Consider the following 24602-nt stretch of genomic DNA (forward strand, 5'->3'; position numbering starts at 1 on the left):
TCAATTGGACAAATAGATGAGAAGTTACTCTATAACTCTATAAGAAAGTGCAAGGCATCAAAAAGGGGATCAGGCTAGAAATGTTATACAATGGTTCCTATCCTCTGACAGTCTAAAGCCCACTGAAAGCCAGCCAATTGTGCCAAAAGAGAAAAAAAGCACTAGAAAAGTCTATCAACAGTCCTGCTAGTTTGTATTATAGCAGTGGGATGCTCAAGGCTCTCAGGGGAACTAGTCAGTTAAATGTTGTGTGGGGAGGAAGGGCATCCCAACATCTGGCTGGGTCTGGCTGGGTATGGATGGCAGTCTAGCATAACAAAATGACAGGTCTGCTGCAAAATGCAGAGCCAGGATTAAAGTGATGGAATGTGGTGATTAATAAGGTAAGAATGAGGCACATTGTCAGAGAGGAGTAAAAGAACAAAGTCAAAGTTCAAGGTTGAATGGAAAGAACCAGAAACCAGCTATGCAAAAATTATATCTAAGGCCATAATTCTGAGACCAAAAGTCATCAGAGCAGAGTACCCCTTGGGCACAGCTACATTTAGCTAAACACAGGGACACGGAGTAGATGAAGCACACTTATGTGACTAGAAGAATTCATTCTGAATTTCAAGTAATAAATGTATTAATGAATGTACCTGAAATAAATGAGAGGACAATTAGGGTCATCCATCCCATAGATTTAAAGGTAAGAAAATGAAAGTTTTTTTTTAACACTTTCTAGTCATTTCTCATGTGTTGGATGTGAGTGACAAACTATTGGCATAAAGAAGGAGGAGTTCAGCTGTTTGTATGCTCTTAAGGGCACGTGAATCCCCAAACCACAGGGTGACTCAGCTGGAATGTACCTAAAGTGCATGCAAGGAAATAGTAGTAGCAACCGACAATCAGAGGGTGAGGTCATCCATCCAAACATATAGGGGCTATCTCAGGCTGGCCAAGGGTGGGACGGGGTCAAAGCCATCACAGCAAGGAAATGGACCCACTAATCTCTATGTATAAGCACACCATAACGACTGTGTCTGTGCTTGCTCTGTTCTTAGCAACCTGGTGCCAACACGAGGGCCCCTGCCACTTGCATACATAAGAGAAAACACTGTTCCATCTAAGCCTACATTCTTCTTGGCTTACCCAGTAAATAGCTCATTAGAAATGAATCTACTGGCCTTAGGTTATGAACCTGGTTAATCCAAGTCAATCCTCCAAGCCAGACATTTCTGTTTTTGAGCCAGTAATGTCATTGTTTTAATTTTCTACCAAGGCAGGTGCTACACTGCCTGTGTGGCCTCTTGCTGCACGTGTGCTACAGGCCTTAACATACAACTGCAATATCTATTTTCCTTGTTCTATCTGACAGCTAACTCTATAGTGCTACCTATGACTGTGACCTTTTTTCCTAATCCAATCACTTCATACAGAGTAAATGTCACTATTAAAAGCCATCTGAAAACAGCTTCACATAAAGAAATCACAAAAAATCTCAGGTATGCATTGCTTAACTAGCCTACTCAACATGACTGAGCATTACACACAGAAAAGAGAGACTTACTCATGGGTTAATGAGAAGACAAACTACACCTCCTCATTCCTAACCCTAGTACTTTCCTTCTGCCTCTGAGAAAACCACTATTTCAATTTTGTTTGTATTTCTAGTCTAAGATTTACTAAGATCATCTATAAATATGTAAGTCATTTTCTTGTTTATCTTTCATTTGGGTGTATGTATTTTGTAGTGTTTGTGCAACATGTGCATTTACTGTACAGGTGTGTGCACTTGTGCATGTGGATGTGTATGCAGGCAAGTGCATCCCAGTATGGAGGCCAGAGGCAGTTGTTGGTTCTCTCTCATTGATCACTCTCCATATTTATTTTTGAGACAGGGTCTGACTATACCCGAAGCTCAGGAATTTGGTTATACTGGATGTCCAAAGTGCATCAGGGACCTGCCAATTACCATCCCTCCCCCATCCCCATTCCCGGTGCTGGGGTTGCAGGCATGTACCATTCTGTATGGCTTTTCATATGGGTTCTGGAATCTGAAGTCAGGTTCTCATGCATCCACTTTGACCCACTTTACTGATTGAGCCATCTCCCCAGTCCCCTTTCCTGGTTTTAATTTACACAAATAATATTTTCTAAAACTAGGAGGTTGTAGCTGTGGAACAATGACCAAAATAATAATAACTTAAACTGGGCAGAGGGGTTTTTTTTCTCCTAATGTAGAAGATGGAGTAAGCATTCCTGGAATGAACCCTAGCTCCCTGTCTGGGCATATTGTCATTTAGGCAGAAGGAAGTGAGGGAACAAAGGAAGGCATTCTCATTCCTTTTAAGGGCATGACTTCCAATTTGCATACACTACTCTATATACATCTTACTAGCCAGTACTCAGTCATACTTAGTCACATGGTCATACCTGGCTATAAGAGAAGCAAAAAATAGTCCTTTTCTCTGGGAGGCCATTTATTCTTTTAAAATTTCATTACTGGAAATCATATTTACTAGACAAGTTTCGCAGCATCTCCCTTTTATGTTGAATACAATCTTTTAAGACTTATTCAGGGTGAGACATATAAAGTCATGTATGTGCATTGTTGTTCAGTTGCAGTTTCATATATGAGCTTGGGTGACAGGTTTGCTTTAGAATTGAGGATTTAAATTCTAACTGTGCTGCATGAATATAACACAGTGTATTCAACCATGCCCCTACTTCAAGACACCTGGGCCTTTAAAACACAATAATTTACTGACTGTTTGAATCACCTCAGGGAAAATGTTAAATTAGTTAAATGCTAAATTATATGGATCAGTCTCAGGTACACTCTTGTTATTTTGTAAAGCTTTTAAAGGCTCTACACCAAGCCGGTTAAAACAGAAACTTAACAATGCTAAATTACATAAAAAAGAAGAAATACGTCTGTGGTTCACCTAGAGTTTCTGCTATTGTAATTAAACATTGTGTGGTGTTCTGAGTTTCTTGACAACTGAAACAAAGAGGAAGCATGGTGTGCCATTTGTTCCTCATCATCTGATAAGAGTAAATAAAACAGCTAAGTGTTTGCTCAATTCCACATTCTAAAACAATGCTGTCTTATTTTACAAAGCTCAGTTAGCAGAACAGGTTAATGCCACTAGCAACCAGTTGTATAAAACAAGACAAGACTTATCTAGAAGTATTCTTATTTTACCCTTAACAAGTAAGGGACTTAGTATTCCCAGTTTTTCAGGTTAAGGTTAAGTTTTTCAGTGGTACAGAGCTTGCCTAGCATGTACAAGGCACTAGGTTTCATACTCAATACAGTATAAAATAAGGGGGAAAGTTTCTATACAGGGCCAGGTTAATGCCCATATGTAGGTTAACGTGTAAGTTCTGGCAAGAAGTGGTCATCTAGGAGGAATGGACCAAGACTCTTTCAGAGTTTGATAGTTTCCCTGTAGCTTGGTATTTTACAAGATCACACTATTAGGTACCTTGGTGTCAAAGGCTTTTTGAGTTTCCTGTAATTAATTCAAGATTTCAACCCATTTTAGAGAAGTGAAAGCAACTGGTTATTTCTGTGGCTTTTTTTTCCACAACTGCGAACAACCAAATATAGCATCCTTCCCATTTTTGCATGCATTTTGGTATTTTTTTTCTTTCAGCATATCTTAAAATTATTATTTGAATTGCAAAAATTTATAGGATGTCATATATACAGTACACAATGACCTAGCCAAAGAAATTAGCATTTCTGACTCTTCAATCTTTAAAAACTTTAAAATTAAATTATGGCTACAATATCTTACCCCAATATACTACCCTTTATGCTTCATGCTTTTTCCTATTACTCTAAGAATTTTCCTGCAAATAAAATCAGTACATTTGTGTACTGTTTCAAATCATCTTAGACAGTATATCGAACACCCAGTTTATAATATGAATTCTACTTACAATAACAGCCCTTAATTCTCACTACAGCTTCATGATATAGGGATTACTAACACGACTTTTCAGTTAAGAAAACTGGGTATTGGAGAGTAAATAATCTATATAAAAAATCACAAGGCTGGCAAACTCTAAATAGAGCTTAGATCCAATGTCACATGCTTCCAATTCCAAAGTTTCTAATAGCTGCAGATATTCAGATGGCAGGTAAATTATGGCTAAAATTTAATTTACCTTTGTCAATAATACATGAGTCTACTGTAGAGAAACCCCAAGTCTTTCCCCAAAGCAAGTTAGTAGATATAATCTGGGCAGACTGAACTCTCTCCAAAAATCTTATTTCCTACTTACTCTACAAAGGCCTCCATCCCCACCAGTATTTGATCTCCCAGCTTTCACCATTGCCTCCACAATTACATAAAAATACATTCAGTCAACAAATGTTTTAAGATCCTTCTGTGCCTCGGGCACTGCTCCAGTGTTTGGATACATATATAAGTGAAGAAACAAAGAGAAATTCTTGATCTTCTAGAACATATGTATACTTCCAGTATGTGGCTAGATGCAAAACCAAGATAGATCACACTGTGTGTTAGAAATAAAAAATGTCACACTCCAGCCAGGGAAGCAGGTAGGCTTTTCTCCTCCAAATTCAATCCTCAAGTCTTTTCCATAGCTCTGCAAGAGAAACCCGCTGAGGTCAACCTTGCCCCTCTACCCCAACCTCCAGCGGATCACACATATCTTCCCTTCCTAACCTCCCTCCACCCACTCATTGCTTTATCCTAGTCCCCAAATCCAGCATGCATTTCCTGGTAACCCACATGCCATTTCAGCCAATGAAGCAGGTAGGCTAACTGCACATATTTACCTCTCCCAAATCCATTCCCCAGTCTCATCCCCAGATTGACAACAGACCACCTGCTGTGGGCCCTCTGCACTTGGTTCCCATTCTCTGGGAACTAAGCAGTTCCTGATAGAATACCTTGCTTTCCTCCCTCCTGTGGATTTCCCAGCACCCCACTCCTAGCCCATTTCCATTTCTAAGCAAGCATTCCCAATTCCTAGAAAGACATTTTACCTGGAACCCCCAGTGTACGTCTATCAAAATCCAGGAAGAATTTCCTACTAGGAAAGACATGACTGCCACACTCTCCTAAGAACCAGAGAAGCATAAAGCAAGGACAAAACAACCACCCCACAAAGATGAGACCAGATATCAGCACCTAGAATTATAATTTTGAAAAACCCAGATGCCTAGATTCCAGCATAAAAACAAAATCAGTAACAGCCAAGGGAAAATGGCTCCACTAGAGCCACAGCAGGACCTGAGTATTGTGACATAGCAGAGGCACAAGAATAAGACCCAAAGATAGCTTTGATAAACATGATAGAGGTCCATAATGAGAAAATGAATTAATCCCTTAAAGAAATATATGAAAACACAAACAGTGGAAGGATATTACTGAAAAAGTTCAGGACCTGAAAGTGGAAATAGAATCAATAAAGACAACCCGGATCAATAAAGAAAACTGAGTGGAACCTGGAAATGAAAATTTAGGAACTTGAACAAGAACCTGAGAGGCAAGCTTCACCAACAGAATACAAGAGATGGAAAAAAGAATCTCAGACACGGAAGACAGGATAGAAAAAACACACACACACACATACCTAGATCAAAGAAAATGTTAAACCTCAAAAAATCCTGAACAAAGCATCCAGGAAATCTAGGACATGAAAAGAGCAAATCAAAGAATAATAGGAATAGAGGAAAGAGAAGAAACCCAGCTCAAAGGCACAGAAAATATTATCAGCGAATCATAGAAGATTCCCTTAACCTAAAGAAGGAGATGCCAATAAAGGTAAAAGAAGCATACAAAACCCCAAGTAGACTGGACTAGAAAACAGAGACCCCCTACTTGGTACATAATAACCAAAACACTAAATGGACAGCACAAAGACAGAATATTAAAAGTTGCAAGGGAAAAAGAACAAGTAACATAAAAAGGCAGGCTTATTACAATAATGCCCAACTTCTCAATGGAGATTCTAAAAGCCAGAAGGACCTGAACAGATGTTCTACAGGTTCTAAGAGATCACAGATGTCAGCCCAGATTACTATACCCAGTAAAACTTTCCATCAGAATAGGTGGAGAAAATAAGACATCCCATGATAAAAAAGAAAACAAATTTACATAGTATCTATATAAAATACAGCGCTACAGAAGGCACTAGGAAAATAATCCAACCTCAAGAGGCAAACCTCACCTGAGAAAAATATAAATAATCCTAGACCATCAAATCAAGAAGGGATACACAGAGAGAGAGAGACACATACACACCGACACACACACACCATACCACCACCAACACTACCACTACCACAACTACCATAACAACAACACAAAATAACAGAAAATCAATAGTCATTGGTCATTGATATCTCACAACATCAATGGTCTCAATTCCCCAAATAAAAGACACAGACTAACAGAATGGATACAAAAACAAGATCCATGCTTCTGCTGCATCAAAGAAACATACATTAACAGCAAGGACAGATATTACCTCAGGTTAAAAGGATTAAAAAATCTAATCAAATGGACCTAAGAAGCAAGCTAGTATAGCCATGTTAATACCTGAAAAAACAGACTTCAAACAAAACTAATCAGAACTGATAGAGAAGGACATTTGTCTTAGTTACTGTTCTATTGCTGTGAAGAGACACAATGACCAAGGAAACTCTTATAAAGAAAGCATTTAAATGGGCTTCCTTACAGTTTCAGAGGTTTAGTCCATTATCATCATGTTGGAGAGCATGGTAGCATGCAGACAGACTTAGTGCTGGAGAGGTAGTTAAGCATTCTACATCCAGAGCTATAAGCAGCAGAAAAAGACACGGGGCCTAGCTTGGATTTTTGAAACCACAAAGCCCAATCCCAGTGACATATTTTTACTAATCCTTCTCAAGTAGTACCACTCCCTGATGACTAATGATCCAAATATATGACCCTATGGGGGGCCATTCTTACTCAAACCACCACATCACTATATACACATCAAAGCAAAATCCACTAAGAGGACATTACAATTCTTTAACATCTATGCACTAAACACAAGGGCACCAAATTTCATTTTTTTAAAAAAAAACCCACTACTATAGTTTAAATCACATATTGACCCTCACAGATTGATAGTGAGGGACTTCAATACCACATTCTTGCCAATAGATAGGTCATGCAACAAAAACTAGCCAGACAAATGTTTGTGTGAATGGATGTTATAAACCAAATGGACCTGACAGATATTTACAAAACACCCAAACACAAAAATATGCTTACAGACTCATGGAAACTGAACAACTCTCTACTGAATGAAAAATTGGTCAAGAGAGAAATAAAGAAATGTAAGACTTTCTAGAGTTGAATGAAAATGACACAACATAGCCAAACTATGGAATGAAATGAGGTTGATTCTAAAAGGCAAGTTCCTAGCACTAAGTGTTTATATTTTTCAAAAAAAAAAAACATGGTGCAGGGGGGCTAGAGAAATGGCTCAATGGTTAAGAGCACTGACTGTTCTTCCACAGGTATTGAATTCAATTCCCAGCAACTACATGGTAGCTTACAACCATCTGTGATGTGATTTGATTCCCTCTCCTGGTGTTCGTGAAGACAGGTCACTCATATACATTAAATAAATAAATATTTAAAGAAAAATGGTATAATCTCATATTATCAATATCTGAAAGAGAAAACAAAAACAAAGAAATCATACGTAAAATGAGTAGACAGGAGGAAATAATCAAAATCAGGACTGAAATCAATAAAATAAAAACAAACAAATAATAAAAAGAATCAATGAAACTAGTTGAGTCTTTGAGAAAATCAGTATGATTGACAAAACCTTGTTCAAATTAATGAGAAAGTGGAGAGAGACTATTCAAATTAACAAAACTAGAAACAAAAAAGGGAACATAACAAGAGACACTAAGGAAATCCAGAGAATCATAAGGATATACTTTGAAAACCTGTACTCTACCAAATTAGAAAATCTAAAAAAGTGGATAATTTTCTTGATAGGTACCACTTACCAACGTGAAATCAAGATCAGATAAACAATTTAAATAGACCCATAGCCACTAGTAAAATAGAAGCATTCATTAAAATTCTCGAAACCAAACACCTAGGGCCAGATAGTTGAAACACAGAATTCTAGCACAGGTTTTCAAAGGAGAGATAATACCAATACTACTCAAATTATAACAAAATAGAGTTTGCTTCGGGCCCGTGGCAGGGTCCCAGTGAGGAGGAGCTCGGGCGTTCCCCGACCCCATAGACGCCCAGGTCACTCTGCAGTGCTGGCTCCCCCCTCCCAACTGCCATCCCAGTTCCCATCCAGGTATGAATTCCTATATTTCTCCCTTCCCCCTGGGGACATAAAATTGCCCCAGCTCACCTGCCTTGCAAGCTGGGCCTGCATTGTAAGCGCATCCTGGAAAGAGGGAGTGCCTGTGCTTCAATAGCCTGCCTGAGGAGAGGTGGGCATTCTGTCAGTGAAGTCCCTGCCCAACAAGGGAACCTCACCCGGTAACAGAAGTTCCAATAGAGAGCATTTGAAGTAAGAGATGGGCAGACGCCAAGGCAAGACCTCATCCAACAATCTGAAAAACAACATGAAAACACCAGATCCCAAGGACCCTACAATAGAAGGACTTGAACACCTTAACCCAGAAGAAGTTGGAAAAAAGTGCCATTATGAAAGCAATGGAGTCCCTTAAACAGGATATGAATAACTCCCTTAAAGAATTAGATGAGAAATATAACAAAAAGTTTGAAGAAATGAGGATAGAAATAGATGAGAAATATAACAAAAAGTTTGAAGAAATAAGCAAATCCGTGAATGATACCCTGAGAAACCAAGAAAAAACATTCAAACAGGTAAATGAAACAGTTCAAGAATTGAAAACTGAAATGGAGGCAATGAAGAAAACGCAAACCGAGAACCGGCTGGATATGGAAAACCTAGGTAAACGAACGGAGACTACAGAATCAAGCATAACCAATAGAATACAAGAGATAGAAGAATGAATCTCAGATTCTGAAGATACCATAGAGAAAATAAATGCTCTGGTCAAAGAAAACGGCAAATCCAACAAATTCTCTTCACAAAACATTCAGGAAATCTGGGACACAATAAAAAAAAAACCAAATCTAAGAATAATAGGGACTGAAGAAGGAGAAGAACTGCAGATCAAAGGCCCAGAAAATATACTCAACAAAATTATAGAAGAAAACTTTCCCAACCTAAAGAACGATATTCCTATGAAGGTTCAAGAAGTATACAGAACACCGAATAGACTGGATAAAAAAAAAATCCCCTTGCTTTATAATAATCAAAACACAAAACATACAGATTAAAGAAAGAATATTAAGAGCTTGAAAGGAAAAAGGTCAAGTAACTTATAAAGGTAAACCTATCAGACTTACACCGGACTTCTCTATGGAAACCATGAAAGCCAGAAGTTCCTGGATAAAGTTACTGCACAAACTAAGTGACCACGGATGCAAGCCCAGACTACTATACCCAGCCAAGCTATTGTTCACTATCAATGGAGAAAACAAAATATTCCAGGATAAAAACAAATTTAAAAAATATATAGTCACAAATCCAGTCTTACAGAAAGTAATAGAAGGAAAATTGCAACTCAAGGAATCTAACATTGCCAACACTGCCTACAATAACTCAGACATCTAGCGACCCTTCACAAGCACAACTTAAAGAAGGGAAACACACAAACTCTACTACACGAAAAAAAAATTTAAAAAATAACCAGAGTCAACAGCCACTGGTCATTAATATCACTTAATATTAATAGACTCAACTCACCTATAAAAAGGCACAGACTAAGCGATTGGATACAAAAACAGGATCCAACATTCTGCTGTGTACAAGAAACATACGTCAACCACAAAGACAGACATCTACTCAGAGAAAAGTGTTGGGAAAAGGTTTCTCAAGCAAACAGACCAAAGAAACAAGCAGGTGGCTATTCTAATTTCCAACAACATTGACTTCAAACTAAATTCATTCAGAAGAGATGGAGACAGACATTTTATACTAATAACAGGAACAATTCATCAGGAGGACATCTCAATCCTGAATATCTATGCCCCTAATATAAAAGCACCCACTTATGTAAAAGAAAAACTTCTAGAACTCAAGGAAGTCATCAAACCACACACACTAATAGTAGGAGACTTCAACACACCTCTCTCACCAATGGACAGGTCAACCAGACAGAAACTTAACAGAGAAATAAGAGAATTAATAAAGGTAATGAATCAAATGGACTTAACAGATATCTATAGAACATTCCACCCAAATAGGAAAGAATATACCTTCTTCTCTGCAGCTCATGGAACCTTCTCGAAAATTGACCACATACTTGGTAACAAAGCAAACTTCCAGAGATACAAAAAAAATATTAGTAACTACCTGTGTCTTGTCAGATCACCATGGATTAAAGTTAGAATTCAACAACAATTCTAACCCCAGAAAGCCTACAAACTCATGGAAGCTGAACATTCAACTACTGAAACACCCCTGGGTCAAGGAAGAAATAAAGAAATTAAAGTCTTCTGTGAATTTAATGAAAAGAAAGATACAACATACTCAAACCTATGGGACACTATGAAAGCAGTGCTAAGAGGAAAGTTCATAGCATTAAGTGCCCAATTAAAGAAAACGGAGAAAGCACACATTGGAGACTTAACAGCACACTTGAAAGCTATGGAATAAAAAGAAGCAGACACACCCAGGAGAAGTAGAAACTGGAAATAATCAAACTGAAGGCTGAAATCAACAAAATAGAAAGACAGAAAACAATCCAAAGAATCAATGAAACAAAAAGCTGGTTCTTGGAGAAAATCAACAAGATTGACAAACCCCTATCCAAATTAATCAAACGGCAGAGAGAGAACACGCAAATTAATAAGATCAGAAATGAAAAGGGGGACGTAACCACAGACACAGAGGAAATTCAGAGAATCATTAGCTCTTACTACAAAAGCCTATATGCCACAAAGTTGGAAAATGGACAAGAAATGAACTTGTTTTTAGATAAGTACCATTTACCAAAGTTAAAAAAAGACCAGGTGAACAATCTAAATCGACCTGTTAGTAGCGAAGAAACAGAAGCTGTTATCAAAAACCTCCCTACCAAAAAAAACCCAGGACCAGATGGTTTCAATGCAGAATTCTACCAGAACTTCCAAGAAGAGCTAATACCTATACTCCTTAATGTATTTCACAATATAGAAACAGAAGAGTCACTGCCAAATTCTTTTTATGAAGCTACAGTTATCCTAATACCAAAACCACACAAAAACATAATCAAGAAAGAGAATTACAGGCCAATCTCACTCATGAACATCGACGCAAAAATTCTCAACAAAATACTGGCAAAATGAATAAAAGAACACATTAGAAAAATTATTCATTATGATCAAGTAGGCTTCATCCCAGAGATGCAGGGCTGGTTCAACATATGCAAATCTATCAATGTAATCCATCATATAAATAAACTGAAAGAAAAAAACAATATGATCATTTCATTAGATGCTGAAAAAGCATTTGACAAAATTCAACACCCCTTTATGATAAAAGTGTTGGAGAGATTGGGGATACAAGGATCATAACTAATTATAATAAAAGCTATTTACACCAAGCCAACAGCTAACATCAAATTGAATGGAGAGAAACTCAAAGCCTTTCCTCTAAAATCAGGAACACGACAAGGCTGTCCACTCTCTCCATACCTCTTCAATATAGTGCTTGAAGTTCTAGCAATAGCAATAAGACAACATAAGGGGATCAAGGGAATTCAAATTGGAAAGGAAGAAGTTAAACTCTCATTATTTGCAGATGATATGATAGTGTACATAAGCGACCCCAAAAACTCTACCAAAGAACTCCTACAGCTGATAAACACCTTTAGTAATGTGAAGGATACAAGATCAACTCCAAAAAAATCAGTTGCCCTCATATACACAAAGGATAAAAAAGCAGGGAGCGAAATCAGAGAAACATCACCTTTCATGATAGCCACAAATAGCATAAAATATCTTGGGATAACTCTAACCAAGAAAGTGAAAGACCTATTTGACAAGAACTTTAAGTCTTTGAAGAAAGAAATTGAGGAGGATACCAGAAAATAGAAAGATTTCTCTTGGTCTTGGATTGGGAGAATCAACATAGTAAAAATGGCAATTCTACCAAAAGCAATCTATAGATTCAATGCAATCCCCATCAAAATCCCATCAAAATTATTCACAGATCTTGAGAGAACAATAATCAACTTTATATGGAAAAACAAAAAACCCAGAATAGCCAAAACAATCTTATACAATAAAGGAACTTCTGGAGGCATTACCATCCCTGACTTCAAACTCTATTACAGAGCTACAATATTGAAAACAGCTTGGTATTGGCATAAGAACAGAGAAGTCAACCTATGGAATTGAATAGAAGACCCGGATATTAACCCACAAACCTATAAACACTTGATTTTCGACAAAGGGGCTAAAACTATACAATGGAAGAAAGAAAACATCTTTAACAAATGGTGCTGGCATAACTGGATGTCAACCTGTAGAAGAATGAAAATAGATCCATATCTATCACCATTCACAAAACTCAAGTCCAGATGGATTAAAGACCTCAACATTAATCTGACCACTTTGAACCAGATAGAAGAGAAAGTGGGAAATAGTCTACAAGACATGGGCACAGGAGATCACTTCCTAGGTAGAACCCCAGTAACACAGACAATAAGAGAAACAATGAATAAATGGGACCTACTGAAACTGAGAAGCTTCTGTAAAGCAAAGGACACTGTCAGTAAGACAAAAAGGCTACCTTCTGACTGGGAGAAGATCTTCACCAACCCCTCACCAGACAAAGGTCTGATCTCCAAAATATACAAAGAACTCAAGGAACTAGACACTAAAACTCTAATTAACTCAATTAAAAAATGGGGTACTGAACTGAACAGAGAATTCTCAACAGAAGAACTTCGAATGGTCAAAAGACACTTAAGGTCATGCTCAACCTCCTTAGCGATCAGGGAAATGCAAATCAAAACAACTTTGAGATACCATCTTACACCTGTCAGAATAGCTAAAATCAAAAACACCAATGATAGCCTATGCTGGAGAAGATGTGGAGTGAGGGGAACTCTCATCCATTGTTGGTTGGAATGCAAACTTGTGCAGTCACTGTGGAAATCAGTGTGGCGGTTTCTCAGGAAACTGGGAGTCAACCTCCCTCATGACCCAGCAATCCACTCTTGAGAATATACCCAAGAGATGCCCTATCATACTACAAAAGCATTTGTTCAACTATGTTCATAGCAGCACTATTTGTAATAGCCAGAACCTAGAAACAACCTAGGTGCCCCTCAATAGAAGAATGGTTAAAGAAGGTGTAGAACATATACACATTAGAGTTTTATTCAGCGGTAAAAAAAAAACAATGACATCTTGAATTTTGCATACAAATGGATGGAAATAGAAAAGAGGTAACCTAGACCCAAAAAGAGGAATATGGTATGTACTCACTCATAAGTGGATTATAGCCATAATTAAAGGTCTTTGAGCCTATAATTTGTGATCCTAGAGAAGCTAAATAATAAGGTGAACCCAAACAAAATCATATAGTTATCCTTCTGGATGTTAGAAGTAGATAATATTGCCAGGCAAACTTGGGTGCATGGGGGATGGGGGTGGAAGTAAGGGGAGATGGTTAGAGAGAAGGGAGAAGGGGAGGATGGGGATAGCTTGGGGGAATGAGATGGGGGGAGGGAGGAAGGATGGATATGGGAGCAGGGAAGTATATATCTCAACTAAGGGAGCCATTTTAGGGTTTGCAAGAGACCTGATTCTAGAGGGGTTCCCAGGTCCAAGAAGAGGTCCCCAGATTGTTCCCTGGGCAGCAGAGGAGAGGGTGCCTGAACTGGTCTTGGCCCATAACCATACTGATGAATATTTTGCATATCACCATAGAACCTTCATCTGGCGATGGATGGAGATAGAGACAGAGACACACATTGGAACACTGGACTTAACTCCCTAGGTCCAAATGAGAAGCAGAAGGAGGGAGAACGTGAGCAAGGGGACTGATCTAATGAGAGCTCACCAAGGCCAGCTGGACTGGGTCTGAACGAGCATGTGATCAAACCGGATTCTCTGAATGTGGCTGACATTGGGCCTGTCTGAGAAGCCATTGATAATGGCATTGGGACTTGTTTCCTCTCCATGTACTGGCTTTTTGGGATCCTAGTCTGTTTGGATGCTCACCTTCCTAGACCTGGAGGGAGGGAGGAGAAACTTGAACTTCCCACAGGGCAGGAAACCCTGACTGCTCTTAAGAATGGAGAGGAAGGAGAAGAGGGAGTGGGGGGAGTGGGAGGGTATTGGGAGGAGGGGAGGAAGTGGAAATTTTTATAAATTAATAAAAAAAAGAAACTAAAGTCAAGACACCAAAAAAAAGAAGAAAAATGTGGTACATTTATACAATGGAGTACTACACAGCAATAGAAGAAACCAAAGACATCTTGAATTTTGCAGGCAAATGGATGGAGCTGGAAAACATCATTTTGAGTGTGATAACCCAGACACATAAAAACAACTATCACATGTACTCACTCATAGGTGGTTTTTAAACATAAAGCAAAAAAAAAAACAGCCTACAAACAACAATCCCAGAGATCTTAGACAACAATGAGGACACTAAGAGAGTCTTCCATAGATCTAATCTACATGGGAAGTAGAAAAAGACAAGATCTCCTGAGTAAATTGGGAGCATGGGAACCTCGGGGGAGGGCGGAGGCAGGGAGGGGAACAGAGAAAAATGTAGAGCTCAATAAAAATCAGTAAAAAAGATTTAAAAAGCCAAAAATTAAAAATAAAAAACAGAGTTTAAAATAAAGCCACATAAAGATTTAAAAAAATACACAGAGAGTGTTGTCTTTAAACTGTTTGATGGATTAAGAAGCAGTAAAAGCTGCTAAAACATATTTGATTATAAATGCTGTTGATTATAAATGCTGCTGGATTGAAAATGCCTTGACTTCAACATTTAAGTCAAAAGGTATGTTACTTTAGAGAAGAGATTTTGCTTTTGTTTCCAGAGGAAGTGAGAGGCTGTGGATTCATTCGGGGTTAAGAAAAATCAGGTTTGATCAAGGAAGACCCCCCTGAAGAATCTCCAATAGGAGCAGATGGTTCATATGATCCTACATTTCAGAGGACCTCTGTTGGAGTTTCCTCTGAGTTCTGCATCCAAAACAGTTTCAAGACTGCTTCCTGAGATGATCAAGTCTCACAGAATTTTCCAGTCAGGACTTGACCATAACTCAACATTTTCTTTAGGTCCCCATAAGATTATCAGTGCCCCCATTCAGCAGCAAGTATCCTGGAAAACTCTGTCCACATTTTCCCCCAAAAAAATGGATTAAGGATGTTTCCCTTTCTTTTGAATGTTGGTTACAAGTTGTTATAGATAATGGTCAGGATAAAAGTTAACCAAAGGAGATTCAATTCAGAGTTCTCGTTTTTCAAAAAAGGGGGGAGGGTACTGTAAGAGAGTCAGTTTTCTTGTTCCAATGAATGTCCCCACATTCAAATAGATATGGGCAGCAATAATTAGACTCAGTTTTTAAAAAATTGACTTTATTTTTCTTAAGGGGGGAAAAAGAAATAACATAAAATAGGCAAGAAGTTGTAGTGAGGATTTAGGAGGAGTAGAAGGGGAAGAGTAGGGAGTAAACATGATCAAAATATACTGTGTGCATGAATAAAATTCTCAAAGAATAAAATTATTCTATTTTAAAAGAAGTACCTATTTATTTATAGATTTTTATAAATATAAATCAGCAATCTGTAGTTTTAAAAAGCACTTTCTGACCTCCACCTAATATTTGGCTGTTGGTCTGCATCTGTTTCCATCAAGTGCTGGATGATGCCTCTCTGATGACAATTGGGCTAGGCAACAATCTGGTCCCAGGAGATGACCAGTTTAGGCTACATATTCACTATTGCTAGAAGTCTTAACTGGGGTCATCCTTATATATTCCTGGGAGATTCATTTGCACCAGGTTTTTACCTGACCCTAAAATATCTCTGGGGAATTCTGCAGAAGAGGGGGAGAAAGTATCATAGGAGTCAGAGAGTATAGACGGATTCTACTTTGGGCTGTCAGCTCACAAAAAAAATGACACAGAGACTTATTAATTGATTATAAAAGCTTGGTCGAGGCCAGCCTGATCTACAGAGCGAGTTCCAGAACAGCCAAGGCTACACTGAGAAACCCTGTTTTGGAAAACCAAAAAATTAAAAAAGCTTGGCCTATACCTTAGGCTTATCCCACTAGGTTTTATAACTTAACCCATTTATATTAATTAACCTATGTTTTATCTCACGTCTTTTTACCTTTCTTCCACCTTGCACCTCCTGTTTCCCCATCGGTGTCCTCTGGCATCTCTCTCACACCTAGATTCATTTTTTTCATTTCCTCTCTCTCTTCCTGGAAGTCCCACCTAAGTTCTTCCTGCCTAGCTATTGGTCATTCAGTTCTTTATTAAACCAATGGCAAAAGACACATCATCACAGTGTACAAAATGATTATTCCACAGCAAGAGTAATTGAGGACACCAAGAAAACCCACAGAATCAATTAACCTGGGATCAAAGGGATTCACAGAGACTGAACGGAAAACCATAGACCCTCCATGGGACTGACCTAGACACTCTGAATATACGTTAGAAGTCCTCTTGTGGGACTTCTAAGAGTGGGAACAGGACTGTCTCTGACTCTTTTATTGGCTTTTGGGACCTTACTTCTCATTCTGGGTTACCTTGTCCAGTCTTAATGCATGGGAAGGTGCTTAGTCTTACTACAACTTTATATGCCATGTTTTGTTGATACTCATGGGAGACTCATCCTTTCCTGAACAGAAACGGAAGATTATAGGGTGGGAACGAGTGAGGGACTGGGGGTAGAGGAGGGAGTGGAAACTGGTCAGGATGTAAAATAAATAAATAAACTTATTTTTTTTTAAAAAAAAAAAGTACATTCTGCCAGGCATGGTAGAGCACACCTTTAATCCCAGCATTCAGGAGGCATACAGATAAATGTCTATGAGTAGGCTAGCCTGGTCTACAACGTAGGTACCACATCAGTTAAGTTTATAAGTCTCAAAACAAAAACATAACAAAGAAAACCAGTTTCTAAGACAATCTAGATAATATGGCTATTTGCAAAAAGAAAAATAATTAAAGGGGGTTAGCAAAAAAATTTTTAGTTGCCTGAATTATTCTAAGGCTATTAGTAAAACCTAAAATTCTGTGTAGCAAGGAAAAAGATCTTTCATTAATGTCATTTACGCTATTTCACATTTATGCTACACATAAAGAATTGAAGTATTAAAGCAACAAAATAAGAACTGGATGTTTAAATAACACTAAATTGCTGATCTGAGAATTGCAATGTGACAAAATGAGTCCTTGCTTGTGGCTGCAGGTTATTGTAACACTGGGTCTGTAATATACTACCTACTTTATGCTAGTTCAATCACAGGTTCAAAACACAGGCACTTTCTTAATTAGCAGGTAATATTCTGTCATTTTCAGTCACTGCACAGATCCATTTGTCACTCACAGCTTCTGGCATAGTAGAATATGCCATGCTACTCTACTGTACAAAATATAATAGCAGGGAGAAAATGTGTTCTGTTTCCACAGCTTCTGTCCAACTAGCAATTGTGAGGAGCTGGAGCACTGTAATAAAATATTAGTCTGCTTACCATGCTGACCTAAAAAACAAAGAAGTGCTATACAGCAAGGAATGACAGCCATGATGAAAAAGTAAATCACTCTACCCAGCTAGCAAAGATAGCTACAAAATAATCTTCTCTGCATGGAGTCTGGGGTCTTAAATAAGGACTAATTACGCACATCCCACTAGGCTCATCTTAGAGAAAGGACCATTTCCTTTCTTTTGCTATCCAATGAGCCCAGGCAGGATAGCCCAGGTACTAACAATGAGATTTCTTTTAAAATGAAGGAAAACTGTGTGATGAGGCATGTCTGTATCCACAAGAAAGTCACAAGTGTATATCCATGGATCAAGCCCGATTTCCTCCCTAAGCTCATTTCCCTGTGAAAAAGCAAGGGAGGAAGAAGTCTGCAGAAGCCTTTGCCAAGAATGCTGAAAGGAAGTGGAAATGTGCTTTTGGACACAAGGAGTTGGGGAAAGAACTCAGTATCAAAGAGGGTCAACAGACATGATAGCAGGTACATAAACCATAGTACGGCCCTGCCTTGTTAGAACAGGAATGTAAGGCACAGGATATTGCTATCTTCCTCTAGGCTCCCCACAAGCTGAGTATTGGTACAACCCAATGCAGCTACAACCTGCATGAGAGTTCCCTCATTCTCATAGTATGAGAAAGAATGGAGGAAAGTAGCTCCTGGATTCAAAAGGCTCAGAACAGAGAGTGTGAGTCAGACAGCTTTAAAGCTCTGCTTTACCATTTAATAAGCTGGGTAACCTGGGCAAACCCCTCAATGTCTCTCATTTTTCTCATCAAAAAACTAAAATGGTATTGAGGAATTAAGGAAGTTAATAATTATAAAATTCCTAGAATAGGGTTTAGCACACCCCTTGACTTATAATAGCTCAACTTATAATATTTCTTAATAAAACCTGCAACTATCCAGGCCCAGAACCAGGGTTATGGGTTGGCCCACCCTAATATCCACTACATCTGTGATCTGCTAGAATATGTGAAGGAACTGGTCCTGCAGACCCAAAACTGCAGGATCTCAATGACACAGAACAACACCAGAATAACCAAGAGGAGTTCCAGTGAAGGCCCAGCATCCTTAGTATAGCAGAAACCAGAGAGGCCTCGAACCAGATCAATGAAATGACTCTCTGCAATGAGCATTTGCAAGTAAACATGTATGGACTAAAGGGTATACTGCATGACCCACTATATCACACCACAGTTTCCACAATGAAGATTCCTCCCCTCCCCGCTTTGTTCTCTTTATTTCTCTTAAATTTTATTGAGGGGGCACTGTAAGGGAAGAGGGCAGATATGCAGGGACTGAAAATGAATGGGATCAAGATGCATAACCGAAAGATATAAAGAATAAATACAAAGAAAGTTGTTTTTTTAAAAAAAAAAAGCAGAGAAATAATGGTATCCCACAGAAATTATACTTGTACTGTATTCTGAATTTGAATCTTTACCCAGAGTAGCAGAACTATCCTCTCTTGGGGTACTGGAATGCACCTCCCAGTCAGCTCTGAACCCATGAAGAGAACACCTGGCATCCTAAAGTACACTAATGGCTGAGGTGGGGGTTGCAGGACATTAGGTAGATTCAATTCATTTGATGGGTTTATCAACATTGGTATTAAGAACTCTTGCTTACATTTTAAAAAAAAAATGACAACTAGAAAGATTTCCTGGTCCTGTCTAGGCCCCTCACCTGAGATGAAATTGAAGTTCTGTCCTCCCTCCTCATCTGTTTTTCCAACAGGAGCACTGCTGCTTGCCCTAAGAGAAGATACTCCTCATTCTCCTACTTTTTCATTGTCCTAGTTGAAATTCAGGTCTCTCACTCATGACACAATCCCACCTTGTCCTGCTAGTTTTTCAGCTTAAGGAGGCATAGCAAGCAACATAGATGTGGTGATGGGGTCCAGTAGGCAATTAGACTCCTGGGACACAACCAGGTGGCCGCCGGTTACATTTATTGTGCTTTGCAAAAGGATGAAAGACAGAAATAAACAAGAGATAGCAGCTACATTTCAATGTGAGGGCTAAGAAGCTTCCCGTCTACCCTTCACTCACATGGGTCACATATGACTGCTAGAGAGGACAGGAAAAAATGTTTGTAGGTTTTGTTAACAAATGACAACAGCAACCAAAAAACAAAAACCTGCAGCCTCTTTTCCTGCACTTTCAGACAAGTCAACTAACATGGTTCCTGACCCAGGGTAGCCCTAGACAAAAACCAAAGCAGACACCAAAGCCCCCAAATACCTTAACTCTATTGTTCAGTGTGTTTTGAGATAGTATTCATGTATTTCAAACTGATTTTGAATTTAGTATGCAATCAAGGGTGATCTTGAACTTCTGACCCTTCTGGATCTGACTCCCAAGTGCTGGGTATAGGCATGCATGTATCAACAGGTCTGTTGTAGACAGTGTTGGTTATCAAACCAAGGGTTTTTCAAAAATCTAAACAAAAATCCTACCAAGTAGGTATACCACCAGCCCCAACTCCACCATTTTCAAAAAATTCAGGTAATCAAAATCATCTAAAGACAAGCCCAAATCATCCCAAGACTTCAATCATGAATATTAATTCACTTTTTTAATAGAATGGTGCTTCAGGCCCCAAAAGGCAACTGAAGGTCCCCACAATCCTGCCTTCTCTTACATACCTGATCACCATATACCTAATTCTGGCCATATAACATCCCTTGACTTCTGGTTAACCATACACAGTTTATCCCATTTAGGATGTCATGTGTTGGGGGCAGAAATGTTTTATTTTCTCTTTCTATCATCCAGCAATCAAGTATATTTGTTTAAATACAAAAACTGGGCAAAATATCAATTGCATCTAAGCAACCAATGAATTCATCGCTATTATTCAGCTACAGTGAAGAAAAGTTTTGTTTTGTTTTGTTTTGTTTTGTTTTATTTTTGAGACAGGGTTTCTCTGTAGTTTTTGGTGCCTGTCCTGGAACTAGCTCTTGTAGACCAGGCTGGCCTCGAACTCACAGAGATCCGCCTGCCTCTGCCTCCCTAGTGCTGGGATTAAAGACATGTGCCACCACCGCCTGACCTTACAGTGAAGAAAAGTTGATGAGGGATGTCCTTCTGTATATGTGTTGCTTTTATTGGTTGATGAATAAAGCTGTTTAATTTTCTTAGAGACATATGCTGGAGCATTGTCTGTTTTTATTTGTGTAGGTATACCCATGATATAACTAAGAAGATCAGAGATTAAAACATCCCAACTGTAGTACGAGTAGCATAATTAATAAAAACTCGAAGACAGATATTGGAGTTCAACCAGAGGTCAGAAAAGAAAACAGCCAGCCACTGGCTCTTACCTCTACCTCAGTCCAAAATGGCAATCCTGCCTCCAGGAATCTCAGGATGAGTATGTGTTTGATAGCTTTTTCCTCTCATTTTATAATCCTCTCTAGGGCTGGGATTAAAAGCGTGCAGCACTACTGCCTGGTTTCTATGGCAAGCAATTGTGGCTACTGGGATTAAAAGTGTGTGTGACCACTGCTTGGTCTGTAAGACTTACCAGTGGGACTGTTTCACTCTCTGATCTTCAGGCAAGCTTTATTTATTAAAATGCAAATGAAATATCAGTATAGAAAGTTAAAGGATTTTAAAAGCCCCAGTGTCTGAATGGCAGTAATCCTTACAAAAATGATATGGAAAATGCTACAAGATTTATCTAAACTTCTCTCAATTTCATGAGGAGGCAGGCACTTTAAAGTGATCTTAAAGCTAGTATCTTTTTAAAAAATAGTTCTTGGAATGGAACTTAAGGCCTCATACATGCTAGACACTTTTTTTATTGCACATCACTCCTTTATTAAACTGATCTGGAAACGAAGATTTAGTATGCCCAAAACAAGTTCTGAGCCCACATGGTAGGGTCAAGCAGCTGTAACATGTTTCAGACAGCAAAAGACAAAACCCTGGACATGATCAAGGGGCACTTCACCTCTACAGCACATGGCAGAGGGATCCTAACACACAGTAAGAGACACTTCTGTCCCTTGAGGACAAGGAGTTTATCCCACTTAATATGAGGAATGGCTTATTTTCTGGTGACCACATAGGACTACTTCAATCACCACTAGAAACCTCAGAGGGGTTTGTGTGCTGATAAATATATATGTACTTCTTTTTGTTTCTGTAAAAGTAAATGTAACACACAGACTTGACAGGATTGATCCCAACTCAGAGAGGAAGGTAGTTCATCTTTTAAATGCAAGCTACTTTCACCTTCCACTGGAATGACTACAGACCCCAGTTACCCAACTGCGGAAATGTGCAGGACAGGCTCCAGGGACAAAACTTGGCTGCAGCTTCTCACTGGTCGGGCCACAGCATGGTTCCTCCCTGACCTCCTCCTAAAGCAGACCCTTGTAAACAAAGGACTAAGAGAACTGTAATGTAATTACTACCTCTCAACTCTCCTGGGAAGAGGAGCCGTCCCTTGATGTGGACCAAGAACCTGCACCCTAGAGGTGTTACTCTGACTAGATTCTATGAAGGGAGTGGGTGCAGGGGATAAAATACTAAAGCAAAATGGGAGCCACGGGTCCCCATCTGCAGCTACAACTTAAACTTAAGTTCCTAAACATGGAGTTGGTGACAGGTGCTGGGAAGAGTGCAGGAGGCAGAAACAGGCAGGGAGGAGGGTTTGGGGGTAGAAGTCTGTCTGCTCGCCTTCACTCCTTGGCCTTGCCCTGAACTGCCACAGCTTCCATGGCTTGCTGCACGGTCTCTTCATCTCCCAGGAACTGCATGGGTTTAACGGGTTTCAAGTTCTTGTCCACTTCATAGACAATGGGAATGCCAGTTGGCAGGTTCAGCTCCATGATGGCCTCTTCTGAGAGACCCTCCAGATGCTTGACGATCCCCCGAAGGCTGTCGCCATGGGCCGCAATCAGGACTCTCTTCCCCTCTTTGATGTGGGGGACAATCTCTTCATTCCAGAAGGGCAGTGCTCTGTCAATAGTATCCTTCAGGCTCTCACAGGAGGGTATCTGGTCCTCAGTAAGGTCTGCGTACCTGCGATCCTTACTGATGTTGCTGTAGATGGGATGATCAGGCTTCATTGGTGGTGGTGGGACATCGTAAGATTGCCTCACCATGCTTAGCAGCAGTTTCTGCTTTATTGAGACCAGTCAGACCCCCCATAGTGCCGCTCATTGACATCTGGTCAATGGCATCCAGGACTATCCAGAGGGTCCGGATTGCTCTCTTCTGCACGGAGGTGAAGCAGATGTCGAATTCATAGCCAACATCTCGCAACACCTGTCCGCCGTGCTTTGCCTCCTCGTGGCCCGACGGGCTCAGGTCGGCATCATACCAGCTGCTGGAGCAGTTCTCCAGGTTTCAGGCGCTCTCGACTTGCCGAATGAGGACTAGCTTGTAGGCGGGAATGGCAATAGGCAAGGGGATGCAGCAGAAACTCCATGGTAGACACTTTATACCACTAAGGTACATCCTAGTCTCCTAAGGCTAATTTACTAATAACTTCTGCATAGTACTCCCATACTCATCTTTGTTAAGGGGGGCCTATGTCCCTACACAATAAACAGTCAAATGCTTGAGGGGGTAATGATTCATCAGATAGAAATACTTAGACTTAACCCAAATCTAAAATTCTACAAAAGACACTGCTAAGGAAATAAAATGATAAGCCATAGGCAGCAAGAAAATAGACAAAGTATGTTTACCAGATAAAGAATTGATACCTCAAAATACACACAAACCACAAACGTACAAAAAAAGGCTATAATAGTCAAAGTATGTAAAAGATACAAGAAGATAGAGGATGATAAATAAGCAACAGAACAATGTTCAATGTCATTCATTAGTACAGAAATGTACTAAAAACTAAAACTGTAAGATACACAAGAATGGTTAAAATTAAAACTTCCTAAAAATGCAAACACTGTGACAATGTAAGCCGGTCTGACATCTTCTGCACTGCTCCTGGGAATGCAAATTATTCACACTCTTAAAAATGGTTGCCAGGTTTTGGGGAAATTAAGCATACAATTTCCATACAAGTAGAAATGAAAAACACAAACACATGCCCATACAAAGATATGTAGGTGAGTGTTCATTACACCTTTATTTATAATACCCACAAAGTAAAACCAACCAACAAAAATGTTCAACAAATGGTCAATGCATAAGTAAACTGTGAAACATTCAAAAATGGACAATTCAGAAACAAAAAGAAGACAAATTTCTAATAAGCATTGTGCTAAATCAAAGACATCAGGTACACAATATTTCCCCAAAGACAAAAGCACAGAGATAGCGAACATATGAGGAGTTGCCAAGAATTCAGGTAGGACAGTGAAGATGTTCAGCAAAAATACATGAAGAAATGCTCCTTGTAGTGCTGGTAATCATACAAGTATGTCAGTATATATTTAAAAGGAGTGAAGTTCATTCTATGTAAGTTATACATCAATAAATGTGTCTTTTTATTATTTTTCTTGAGCTCTACATTTTCTCTGCCCCCTTGCTTCCTCCCCCCTCCCCTTCAACCCTCTGCCAAGGTCCCTATGCTCCCAATTTACTCAGAAGATCTTGTCTTTTTCTACTCCCCATGTAGATTAGATATATGGTTGTCTCCCTTGGGGTCCTCACTGTTGTCTAGGTACTATGGAATTGTGAATAGTGGGCTGGATTTCTTAGCGTTATGCTTTAAAAAACACTTATGAGTAAGTACATGTGATAATTGTCTTTCTGTATCTGGATTACCTCACTCAAAATAATGTTTTCTAGCTTCATCCATTTGCCTACAAAATTCAAGATGT

The 24602-nt window shown here is 39.1% G+C and overlaps 1 protein-coding gene and 1 pseudogene across 6 annotated transcripts in view; both read right to left on the minus strand.

Moving 5' to 3' along the window:
- The window catches only part of Slc9a7 (solute carrier family 9 member A7), a 218940-nt gene that overhangs the window by 164025 nt on the left and 30313 nt on the right, over positions 1–24602 (minus strand). The window lies entirely within an intron of this gene.
- LOC125417838 (phosphoglycerate mutase 1 pseudogene) lies at positions 22491–23271 on the minus strand (annotated as a pseudogene).

This window comes from Myodes glareolus, chromosome X (genome assembly GCF_982192425.1).
Source record: "Myodes glareolus chromosome X, mMyoGla1.1, whole genome shotgun sequence".
Taxonomy (NCBI): Eukaryota; Metazoa; Chordata; class Mammalia; order Rodentia; family Cricetidae; genus Myodes; species Myodes glareolus.